We start from the raw sequence: 13,191 nt of genomic DNA on the forward strand, positions 1-13,191 counted from the left end.
TTACATATTCATCAAAAAATAAACACATAGAACAAGGAATGGATATGAAAACCTTCATAGTACTATAATAAAATAGCCTATATAAAAGCCAATATATTAAAATAACACCTGGCTTTTCAATGAAAAATCTAAAAGACAGTGGATCAAGGGAGATGTTATACAAATTCTCATGTAAAAAATACCGGTTTAGACTGCTATACCTAGAAAAACTTTCAACCACCATATATGGAGAAGAAAAGTTACTCCATGATAAAACCAGGGCACATCACATGAGGCCTGGGGCTTAAACTTAGGACATAGGGGATTGATGGATACTGCCTTTACTAGAGAAGTCATCTCACATATCCATGCTGTATGATTTCTAAAGAGAAATGATGATGAAATCAATAGACCATTAGAACTTCACAATGAAATGTGGCCATTTTCTCTTACAAGAATTCAAATAATGCAGTGACCACAGCTATTGAGGGAAGAAGAAAATAAACACAATGAGGTTTCTAGAACCTTCTTGGTCAATGACTGATCCAAAAAGGACCTCAGAATTAAATATACTTCATATTTTGAAAAAAATATTAATTCTTAAAATGTAATTTAATAGGAAATCATTTTTATTCTATATTATTCAACAAGTATTAATCTTACTTTTTTGTCTTTGACTTACAATAATATGAAGCACTAAGGACATCGATCAAGCTAGTTCAGTCAGTCAACTGGGTCTCAAAAGTGGGAGCAAGGATTGAAAAGAAAAAACAATTAGACAACACTATAACATGGTTCCAGCTAGTGCTGAGACTGAAGTGGGTTAACATTTTTCCTCTCTGCTTTTATATTATTGTAGGTCCATACAAAGAACATGGTCAATCCTAAGGCATAAACAGACTAGTTAAGGAACAAATAAAGTATAAACAAAAGTCCTGTGATTATAGTATTCAGTATCTTAACAAGGCCCTTCAAGATATGAAGAGCACATTACTAAGCTGTATTCAACTTGAGCCTATTTCCTGGGTCCTAGACAACGTCAAATTCCTGCCTGAGCCAATTTCTGTATCCTAGCTCAATTTCAAATTCCTGTCAAATTCCTAGAAGTGGCCCCCAAGAGCTCTCCACAGGACATGGTAAGGTCAACTCTATAAATGACAGAAGAGAAACACAGAAATATTTTTGGCTGAGCATATGAACCCATAAATTATTTCTGTTATTGAAAATAACAATTGAAATTACCTTGTAACTCTTGCACTGAATTGAAAATTTTATTTCAGTACAAAAGTTTCACAAACAAAAATAGCCAATGAACTGAAGAAAGAAACTAAGTTGTATCAAGAGGGAAATATTTAAAATGATAAATAAAAATCATTTACAGCTAAACAGTTATGTAGATTTCATATATTAAGGGGGAAATCTAAGTATATAATAACAATGAAAGCTAAATTTCTTCAAATGACATCTGCAAATAGAGGCAAAAACAGATGTACAAGAAGAGTTGTTTGTATTGTTTACTGAGTTAAATGTACATATGTTTTTATTTTTAACTTTTTTATTATTAATCATTTTATTTATTTACATTTCAATTGTTGCTCCTTTTCTCAGTTTCCACTTCTTGTGTTCTTTACCCCATCCCCCACTCCCTTTGCCTCCAAGAAAGTGGTTCCCATTCCAACTACCTCAACAACTACCCCTTCATACTCCTTTCTTAGAAGTCCCCCACCTCACTCCAATGGGAGGCTGTAACTATCTGTATCTGTCTCAGTCAGGGTTTGATAGTGTTTCTCAGTGGACAGCCTTGCTAGACTCCTGAAAGCACAGCAAAGTATTAATAATAGTGTCAGGGTTTGGTGCCTGCCCGAAGAATAGATCCCAAGTTGGGATGATCACTGGATGGCTGTTTGTAAATCTCTGCTCCATTTTTGTCCCTGTGTTCCTTTTAGTCAGGAACAATTCTAGATCAAAAACTTTGAAGGTAGGGTGTTGACCCCATCACTCTTTCTATTGAAGGTGGTCTCTTAAGTTTCTATCTCCCCATGGTTAGGCATTTCACATAAAGTCATCCACATTGAATCTAGAGAGTTTCTCATATAATAGGTCTTGGGTACATTCTAGAGGTTCCTCAACTCTCCGCCCCCACAGCGTCATATTTCCATTCATTTATTTTACTATTAACTGTTTGTACTTTGAAATTTCATACATTTAGACAATGCATTCTGATTATTCTTTGCATCATCTCTTTCTCTTTTCAAACCCTGTCAGCCCTTTTCCTTTCTTCCAGTCCTTCTGTGGATTCAGGACTTTTGGACTTTATTTGTTGGTTTGTTTATTTCTTTGAAGAGTGAACTCTATATTTTCTTATATTTTTGGTTTGGAGCCTAACCTGTAACGACTGAGTCATGTCTTCAGCTTGAACTCTATATTTTCAAAACCCATTTCTTAATTAAATTGTTTAATTTTATTTACAATGATTTCATGAGTATAGTTCCTTACTGTAAACCCTCTAAATGTATATTGACATATTTATGATATACCATATCTTATCCTATACTAAACTTAATTTTATAATCTTCAGAAATTTCTCTTTTTTGTTTTATTTTTTTCTTTTTCTTTTAGTGAATATTATCTTTATTTACATTTCAAATGTTATCCCTTTTACTGCTTTTCCCTCCAGCAACCCCCTATTCCACCCTTCCCCCTGCTTCTCTGAGAGTGCTCCCCTACTCATCTAACCACCCCCTCCCTGTTCCCTGCCCTGGAATTTTCTTACACTGTGGCATCCAGTTGTGACAGGACCCAGGGCCTCCACTTCCACTGATGCCTGGCAAGGCCATCTTCTGCTACATATGCAATTGGAGCCATGGATTGCTCCATGTGTGTAGTCTTTGGTTGGTAGTTTATTCTTTGGGAGCTCTGAAGTATCTGGTTGGTTGATGATATTGTTCTTCCTATGGGGTTGCAAACCCATTCAGCTTCTTCAATCCTTTCTCTAACTGCTCCACTGGGGACCCCATTCTCAGTCAACTGATTGGCTGTTAGCATTTGCCTCTCTATTTGTCATGCTCTGGCAGAGCACCTCAGGCTTCTGCCAGCATGCACTTCTTGCAATTTGCAATAGTTTGGTGATTTTATATAGAACTTCAGAACTTTCTTATAGATATTTCTTCAGATATGTGCCTTTGTCTTTTAGTTGTAATATACAAATAAGTTTTGCTTCACAAAATTTCATGTAATATTCCTATAGTGTACTTACTCAAAGTTACTACACAAAAAGTTATGTAGTATAGTCAAATATTATCGATAAGCATTAGGGACAAAACTGGCATTAAATAAAATATAATGTAGTATTGACCTGAGATAAAGACTTCCCAGGACATGAGTATCATTTGTCAAAAGAGGACTTTGTTCCTGACTGATTTCCATGAATATTCATCAAAATATCATCAGATATATTTAGCAATATAAAGCAGAGCATCAGTAAAGTCTTAAAATAATACATTAGAAATTCTCAAATGACCATAACATGGAGACTGTTTTAATATTTTCACAACCTTTCAGACTCATCCTGCTGTTTTGAATTTTTGGAAGAGATATATGAATGTGTGATGCAATTTGTTTTCTCTATAATAGTAATAGAAAAATAAAATGAATCTTGGTTTTGAATCTTCCATACAACTTTGTATAAATTTTATTTAATTTCTGCAAGCAAATTTTACTTATTATATACAACTGCATCATTGCAATTCATTTTTTCTATCATGCCATAAAATTCATTCACAATCATTTCTTTATTCACTCTATATATGCTATTCAGAGCAATTTTTAATAACAAAGCAAAAAACTTCACCAAAATACCTTTTACTCGTTTTCTATGTATGCTTCTTCCAAACACATCAAAATCACAATTTATTTAGATTCTTCTAACAAAAATATTACATATCATTCTTTACTAATATTATTTATTAATTACTTAGATATTAGATATGACTATAGGCTTTTTTATCTTTTCTAACAACACTATGATTTACAGTCTGCTAAGAATAGGTCGCAATGAAGTTCAAAATACAAATTCATAGGTCATTAAAGTGCAAGTACATAGCCTTTTTCTTTTTTATTTATTGAATATTTTATGTATTTACTTTTCAACTGTTATCACCTTTCCTGGTTCCCCCCTTTCCTTCCCCACTCCTAGTGCTTCTATGGGGATGGTCCTGCTCCCATCCACCTACTCCCACCTCACCTCCCTGGCATTACCCTAAACTGGGGAAATGAGCTATCACAGGACCAAGGACTTTTCCTCTTATTTATGACACACAATGCTACTCTCTGCTACATATGAGATTGGAGCCATAGGTCCCCGAATATGTACTCTTTAGTTGGTGGTTTAGTCTCTGGAACCTTTTGGAGTGGGGGTTCTTGTTGGTTGATATTGTTGTTGATATATGTGGTGGCAAAAACCTTCACCTTCTTCAGCTCCTTCTGTCCTTTCTCTAACTCCACGATTGGAGTTCCAGTGCTCAATGTGATGATTAGCTGTGATCCTCATCTGTATCAATAATGCTCTGGCAGATCATCTCAGGAGATATCCAAATAAAGTTCCTGTCAGGAAACATTTCTTGGGATCAACAATAGTGACTGGGCTTACTGTCCTCATATTCGTAGGATCCACAGGAAAGGCAGTCTGGGGATGATCTTTCCTAAATGATCTGTTCCACTCTTGTCCCTGGATTTCCTATGAGCATTTTATTTCTCCTACTAAGAAGACTGAAGCATCCACATGTTGGTCTTCCTTCTTGAGTTTATATGATGTGTGAATTGTATTTTGTGTATTCTGAGTTATTGGGATAATATCTAGTTGTCAGTGAGTACATACAATATGTGTTGTTTTGTGACTGACTTACGTCATTCAGGATGTTATCTTTTTCTTTTTCTTTTTTTTTCCATTTTAGAACAACATTGTAAATGCTGATCTGCTCAGTCCATGGTTACAGGGCAGTTGTAACTAGAGACAGCTGGAAGGACAGGGAGGGAGGGAAGATCAGTCAGGAGCAGAGAAAAAAGAGACTTGGGAGGGGAGGCAGGACTGTAGAGGGCCCCAGTAGGATGAAGTTTTTTAGTTCCATCCATTTACCTAAGAATTTCATGAAGTCATTTTTTTAAGAGCTAAGTAGTACTCCACTGTGTAAACCTGCCACATTTTCTATATCCATTCCTATGTAGAAGGACATCTAGGTTCTTTCCACCTTATGGCTATTTTAAATAAGGCTGCTATGAACATAGTGGAGCATGTGCCCCTGATATATGTTGGAGCATCTTTTGGGTATCTGCCTAGGAGTGGTATTGCTGGATCCTCAGATAGTACAGTGTCCAATTTTCTGAGGAATCACTAGACCGATTTCCAAAGTCATGGTACCAGTCTGCAATCCCACCAACAATGGAGGAGTGTTCCCCTTTCTCCACACCATCACCAATATCTACTGTCAACTAAGTTTTTTGTCTTAGCCATTCTGAGTGGAGTAAGGTGGAATTTCAGGGTTGTTTTTGATTTGCATTTCCTTGATGACTAAGGATATTGAACATTTCTTAAGGTATTTCTTGGCCATTCGATATTCCTCAGTTGAGAATGCTTTGTTTAGCACTGTACCACATTTTTCTTTTCTTTCTTTCTTTTTCTTTTTTCTTTTTTTTTGAGTCTGCCAAGTGAGTGCACCATTCCTGGAGGAACTGCAATACCAAGTCAATGCATGGAGGGGAGGTCCAGCAAGCTCATGTTCCAACTCCTAGTTCCAAAAATCCATTTAATATACTGTCCTCAGATAGAGGACATATCTGATATTAAACTGATAAGAACAGGTACTACGCTTGATTTTAGCCAAAAGGCCGAGAATGATGTACCACATTTTTAATAGGGTTATTGGATTCTCTAGAGTTGAACTTGAGTTCTTTGTATATATTGAATATTAGTCCTCAGTCAGATGTAAGATATGTAAAGATTCTTTCCCTTTCTGTTGGTTTCCATTTTGTCCTAATGATAGTGTCCTTTGCCTTACAGAAGCTTTGCAATTTAATGAGGTTCCATTTGTTGATTCTTGGTCTTAGAGCATAATCCATTGGTATTCTGTTCAGGAAATGTTCCCCTGTGTTTGAGGCTCTTCTCCACTTTCCTTCCTATTAGTTTTAGGTTTTATGTGAAGATTTATATCTGGTTTTATGTGAAGATTCTTGATTCACATGGAATTCTGTGTTGTACAAGGAGATAAGGATGGATAGATTTGCATTCTTCTTCATGCTGACCCCCAATAGAAGCATGTGTTGAAAATAGTGTCATGGATGTTATTGGATTGTTTTAGCTTCTTGATCAAAGATCAAGTGATGATTTACCAATCATTTCTGGATCTTCAATTCTATTCCATTGATATACCTTCCTGTTGCTCTACGAATACCATGCAGTTTTTATCATGATTGCTGTGCAATACAGCTTGAGGTTAGACACAGTGATTTCCCCCAGAATTTCTTTTATTGTTGATCATAGTTTTCACTATCATTGGCTTTCTGTTATTCCAAATGAATTTGCAAATTACTCTTTCTACCTCTATGAAGAACTGAGTTGGAATTTTTTTGGAGATTGCTTTGAATCTATAGATCGGTATCAACATGATCACTATTTTTCCTATAATATTTCTGCCAATTCATGAACATGGGAGATCTCTACATCTCATGACATCTTCGATTTCTTTCATCAGAGACTTGAAGTTCTTGTCATATAGATCTTTCAGTTGCTTGGTTAGCAATATTTTTTGTAGGACCTGATAATTTTTAGAATATATTTGGTTTTGTTATTATGGTTCCATCTTCATTTCTGATTTTGTTAATTTGGATACTATCTCTGTGTTCTCTGGTCACTCTGACTAAATCTCAGGGGCAGAAGATACCATATAAAATATTGACACAATAGTCAAAGAAAATGCAAAATGCAAAAAAACTCCTAACCCCAAACAGAAAATTCAGGACACAGTGAGAATATCAAAACCAAGTATAATAGGCATGGAAGAAAACAAAGATTACCAACTTAAAGGGCTAGAAAATATCTTCAACAAAATTATAGAAAAAAGAGATGTCCATAAAAATAGAAGTAGCCTACAGAACTCCTATTGAACCGGAAAAGAATTTCTTCCTGTTACATTATAGTCAAAATACAAAATGTACAAAACAAAGAAAGAATATTAAAAGTAGTAAAGGGTAAAAGGTCAAGTAACATATAAATGCAGACCTATCAGAATTACCAAACTTCTCAACAGAAATTATGAAAGCTAGAAGATCCTGCACAGATGTGATATCGACTCTAGGAGAACACAAATGCCAATCCAGGGTACTGTATCCAGCAAAATTCTTATTACCATAAATGGAGAAATCGAGATATTCTATGACAAAACAAAATTTACACAATATCTTTCCACAAATCCAGTCCTAAAAAGGATAAGAGATGGAAAACTTCAACACAAGGAGAAAACTGCACCCTAGAAAAAGCAAGAAAGTAATCTTCTTTCAACAAACCCAAGATAGCCACACAAACATAATTCTACCTCTAAAAACAAAACAAAACAAAACAAAGAAAACAGTAAACTACACTATTTCTTATTATCTGTTAACATCAATGAACTCAATTCCCCAATAAAAATATATAGACTCAAAGACTGGATACTTAAGGAGGACTCAGAATTTTCTGCATACAGGAAAAACACCTCAGTAACAAAGACACACGCTACCTCAGAGTAAAAGGTTTGAAAAAAAAGTCTAAGCAAATGGTCCCAAGAAAAGAGCTGGAGTAGTCATTCTAAAATTTAATAAAATCAACTTCTAACCAACAGTTATCAAAAAAGATAAGGAAAGAAACTTTATACTCATCAAAGGAAAAATCTACCAAGATGAAAACTCAATTCTGAACAACTGTTCTCAAAATGCAGGGGTACCCACAGTCATAAAAGAAAGTTTTCTAAACTCACAGCATACATTGCACCACACAAAATAAGAGTGGGAGACTTCAACATCCCATTCTCATCAATGGACAGGTCAAGGAAACGAAAACTAAACAGAGACAAGGTCAAAATAACGGAAGTTATGAAACAAATGAATTTAGCAGATATCTTTAGAACATTTCATCCTAGAACAAAAGATTATAACTGCTACTCAGCACCTCCTGGTACCTTCTCCAAAACTGACCACATAATCAATCAGAAAAAGGGCCTCAACAATATAAGAAGATTAAAATAATCATGTGCATCATATGAGATCACAAAGGACTAATGCTGGTCTTCAATAACAAAACAAAACAAAAGAAAAATACAAACAAAAACAACAGCAACAAGAAACAGAAAACCCACATACCATTGGAAGCTGAACAACACTCTACTCAATGATTGCTTGGTCTAGGAAGAAATAAAGGAAGTAATTAAAGACTTTTTAGAATGTATTGCAAATGAAAGCACAACATACACAAACTTGTGGGATACAATGAAAGCAGTGCAAAGAGAAAAACTCATAGCTCTGAGTGCCTCCAAATAGAAATTGGAGAGAGCAAACACTAAGAGCTTGATAGCACACCTGAAAGCTCTAGAACAAAAAGAAACAAATACACCAAAGAGGAGTGGACAGCAGGAAATAATATAACTCAGATCTGAAATCCACCAAGAAAAACAAAAAGAACTATATAATGAATTGATAAAACCAGGAGCTGTTTCTTTGTGAAATTTAACAAGGTAGATAAAACCTTAACTATAGTCCTTTTCTCAACCAAAGAGAAAATATAAAAGGATATTATTGTCTATATTATTGCTTGCTCTCATTGATCTGTAATGGTAAATGATATTAGTAAACATACTTATGTGTAATTATTGTGTCTCAGTATTCAATGTACTTTATTGATACATGAAATTTTCATTTTTGCTTCTTTCTTTAAATGTGATGAAACTGTGCAGTAATATAATTGGATAGTCAGCCAGAATTCCAGTAAAAAGAGAAATATTGTTCTGTTAGATATAGGCATTTAAAATAATAGGCCCTTTAAAGTTGCAGGAAGAATGAAGAGGTCTGAAGCCTTTAGTGAATCAACAAAGAGCTCTAATGCTACATAGAATGCCAATAATATCAAAACCAGAGGAATGTAGCATGCAATACAAAGGTATTATATAAAGCTATATCTGCAGTAGGAAATGATGAAACACTCACAAACCTTGTAGCTTCTGTGATAAAAATCCCTACTAATTTTTCCCAAATTCTGTTAATTAATCTTTCTATGCAATGTTAGCTACCTTCCACTGTAATTCATATTGGTAATAAATTAAACTACAAACATTCAATAGCTTCAACTTATAGGTAACCCTTACTTTTAGGAATCCAGTGATATTGATTATGTAGTATTTTCTACTATTACTACCATGATAGACTCATGACAGAATGAACCTGAAGATTTACTCTTGATAATTACAAAAATATTTCAATATCTAATTGCAAATAAGGTAAAAGTCAGTACATTTTTTGTGTGTGATAAACAAATGGTTCTAATTTTTATTCCATGAAACTATTACTACCAACATAGCTCAAGTCAGATATTCCAATTATTAACCAATCATTTAAATCTTTTATATAATGAGAAAGAACAAAAAGACAAAGTAAAATAAATATATTTTTCCATGTCAAAGTTGATTTTAATGATTAATTTCCAATTCTGTGATAATGCTGACATCAAAGAGTCCAGATAATTTTGAAAAATTTAATCTATAATCCTAAATATAAGTATATTTAAAATAATACTTTATGTATCACTTGTTATAGTATGGTTTATTCTTATGTGGTAACATACTTTTATCTCACCATCTGTCATGGTTTGAATATGCTTTGCCCATTGGAAATGGTACCATTAGGAGGTAAGGCCTTGCTGGAATAGGCATGGCCTCGTTTAAAGAAGTATGTCATTGTGCAGGCAGGCTCAGATGATCCCTAATTTTCTGGATCATCTCGTACAGAAGAGCTGGTCTCCTCCTCACTGCATTTGGAACCAGATGTGGAGCTCTTGGCTCTTCCAGTATCAGGACAGCCTGCATGATGCCAAGCTTTCCGCTATGATGATAACTGACTGAACCTCTGAAACTATGACCCAGCAACAAATAAGTGTTTGTCTTTATAAGAGTTAACTAATTCATGTTTCTTTACAGCAATGAAAACCTTATTTTAGACACCATCCCAACTACTCAAGAGAAAATAAAATATATAGTTCACCTTTACTCACAGTGAAACACAAATTGCAACACAGTTCAAAGAAAATTGGTCACATATTTTGTTTTACTGTATAAAATCGTAACTAAAACAACAATAACATTTTTAAAAGCATAACCTAAACAGGATTTAAGAAAGTCCACATTGTGGGAAGCTTACAAGTTGCCAATATATTGTGCAAATAAGTAAAAAGAAAAAAAAAGTAAATGTAGGTAAAGGTTCTGATCCTAAAGTCCTAGTCCCCAGTTAGTTCTTGATACATCAATAAAGATGTTATCAGCCAATAAGCTTGGCAGAATAAGCAGGACTTCTAGGTCCCTGCAGGCAAGCTAACAGATGCAAGGGAGAGAGTAGTAGTTTTACCATGTTTCAGAGGGAGTAAAGGTGACCAGCCATTGGAGATCTCAGGCACAGTGACCATATGCCACTTCCCAGGTGGGAGATATTAGAAGCATCTAACCATTGAGCCATAAGGCAGGTTGAAATTTATATTAAAGTATGGGCGTTTCTTCCTTAAATCTGAGGGAACCTGTTTGGGGCTAGTAGCAAGGTCTGTCCAGATCTTAAAGTGGGAAGGCAAACTACATACAACAAATGACACACAATGTGGAAGGGGAGAATTCAATATTAATTTAGGAAATTTCTTGGATGGATAACATGCGCATGTGCGCACGCACATGCACACATGCACACATGCACACACACACACACACACACACACACACACACACACACACATACACACACACAGCCAGAGTATAAAAGGGAGCATTGGTTTCTCATTTGAGCAGTGTTGAATCATAGCTCCAGATCGTTTAACTGGAACAAAGAAACACAGGGAGAGCCTTAGCTCAAAGACAATGGTAGCTTCTACTATCCAGTCAAGCAGCTATTAGGAGGAGGCTAGTAAGAGACAAATTGTAAAAGCTGCTTGCTTCCTACAAGCAGGTAATCAAAGGATAAATTTTTAAATTTCGATTTTTTTAAGGATAAAAGGGAATACAGATTTCCCTTTCTATAGGGAGTAGATTTCTTCCTGTGGTTTGGAATTAATACAAAGATCTTAAGTTGAGAAGCAAAGAGGCAGTTGGTAGACACAGCAAGTAATAAGCTCCATAGAAGAAAGGTGAGGGAAAAGAATGAATAAATGCCTAAAGACATATAAAATCTTGCCAGAAGAGTTTCTCAGGATATTTGAGCATGGTCTATTCATGGGATTTCTGGGATATATTTGCTCATCCCCACTTTATCTTCTATTAGTTTCAGTATATTTGGTTTTATGTGGAGGTTTTTGATACACTTGAACTTGGGCTTTTGCACAAGAATGGGCCGATTCTTATTCTTATTCAAATGCTTGATTAGTATCACACAAAGGTATTTTATATTATTTGTGCCTACTTTGAAGGGTGTTGTTTTCCTATTTTTATTTTCAGCCTGTTTATCCTTTGAATAGATGAAGGCTACTGATTTGTTTAAGTTAATTTTATACCCAGCCACTTTGCTGAAGTTGTTTATCAGCAAACAACTTTTTGGTGGGATACTGGGGGTGGCCAAATTATACTATTATATCAGTGCAAATAGTGATATTTTGACTTCTTCCTTTCCAATTTGTATCCCTTTGACCTCCTTTTGTTGTTTAATTGCTCTGGCTAGGACTTCAAGAACTACATTGAATAGGTAGGGAGAGAGTAGGCAGCATTGTCTAGTCTCTGATTTTAGTGGGATTGATTCAACTTTCTCTCTATTTAGTTTGATGTTGGGTACAGGTTTTCTGTATAGTGTTTTTATTATATTTAGGTATGGGCCCTGAATTTCTGATCTTCTATAGTGGATTTCATTGATGGATTTACATATATTGAACCATCCATGCATCCATGGAATGAAGCCTCCTTGACCATGAAGGATGATGATTTTAATGTGTTCTTGGATTCAATTTTCAACAATTTTATTGAGGATTTTTGCATCAGTATTCACAACAAAATTGGTCTAAAGCTACTTTTTTTATTGTTAGGAGTTTGTACAGTTTAGATACAAGCATAACTGTGGGTTCATAGAACAAATTGGGTAGCGTTCTCTTTGTTTCCATGGAAGAGTTTGAAGAGTATGGTTATTAGTTCTTCTTTAAAGGTCTAATAAAATTCAGCACTACACCTATTTGGTCCTGAGATTTCTTTTTTCCTCTTCCTCCTTCTTTGAGTGTGCTTTCCCAACCCCCACCCACTCCCTCACTCCTCCCAACCTGACCCTGGCATTCCTCTACAATGGGGCATTGGGCATTCAAAGGAACAAGGACCTCTCCTCCCGTTGATGTCTGACAAGGTCATCCTTTGCTACACATATAGCACGAATCATTGACCACTCCATGTATAATCTTGGGTTGGTGATTTCATCCCTGGGAGCTCTGGGGTGTTCAGTTGCTTGATATTGTTGTTTTTTTCTATGGAGTTGCAAACCCCTTCAGCTCCTTCAGTCCTTTCTCTGACTCCTATATTGGGGACCCCATTCTCAGTAAAAGTGTTGGCTGCAAGTATTTGCCTCTGTATTTGTCAGTCTCTGGCAGAGTCTCTCAGATGACACTAGATCAGGCTCCTGTCAGCATGCACTTCTTGGCATCTCCGATATTATCTGGGTTTGGTGACTCTATGTGGGATGAATTCCCAGACGGGGCAGTCTCTGGTCCATATTTTGTTTCTGTATTTCCTTCTCTGAGTATTTTCCTCCCCCTTCTAAGAATGACAGAAGCATCCACACTTGATCTTCCTTCTTCTTCAGCTACCTGTATTCTGTAAATTGTTTCTTGGTTATACTGAGCTTTTGGACTAATATCCAGTTATCAGTGAGTGCATACCTATTGTGTCCTTTTGTGATTGGGTTACCTCACTCAGGATGATATTTTCTAGTTCCATCAATTTGCCTATGGATATCATGAAGGCAATA

General features: G+C 35.5%; 1 non-coding gene across 1 annotated transcript; it reads right to left on the reverse strand.

The window, feature by feature from the left end:
• Positions 1 to 5,681: 5,681 nt before the first annotated feature.
• LOC120094959 (U2 spliceosomal RNA) lies at positions 5,682 to 5,875 on the reverse strand. The gene has a single exon (XR_015629999.1). It is a non-coding gene; the product is annotated as a U2 spliceosomal RNA (small nuclear RNA).
• Between the last annotated feature and the right edge of the window lie 7,316 nt (positions 5,876 to 13,191).

The sequence above is a fragment of the Rattus norvegicus genome, chromosome 9 (genome assembly GCF_021556685.1).
Source record: "Rattus norvegicus strain SHRSP/BbbUtx chromosome 9, alternate assembly SHRSP_T2T, whole genome shotgun sequence".
In the NCBI taxonomy this organism is placed as follows: Eukaryota; Metazoa; Chordata; class Mammalia; order Rodentia; family Muridae; genus Rattus; species Rattus norvegicus.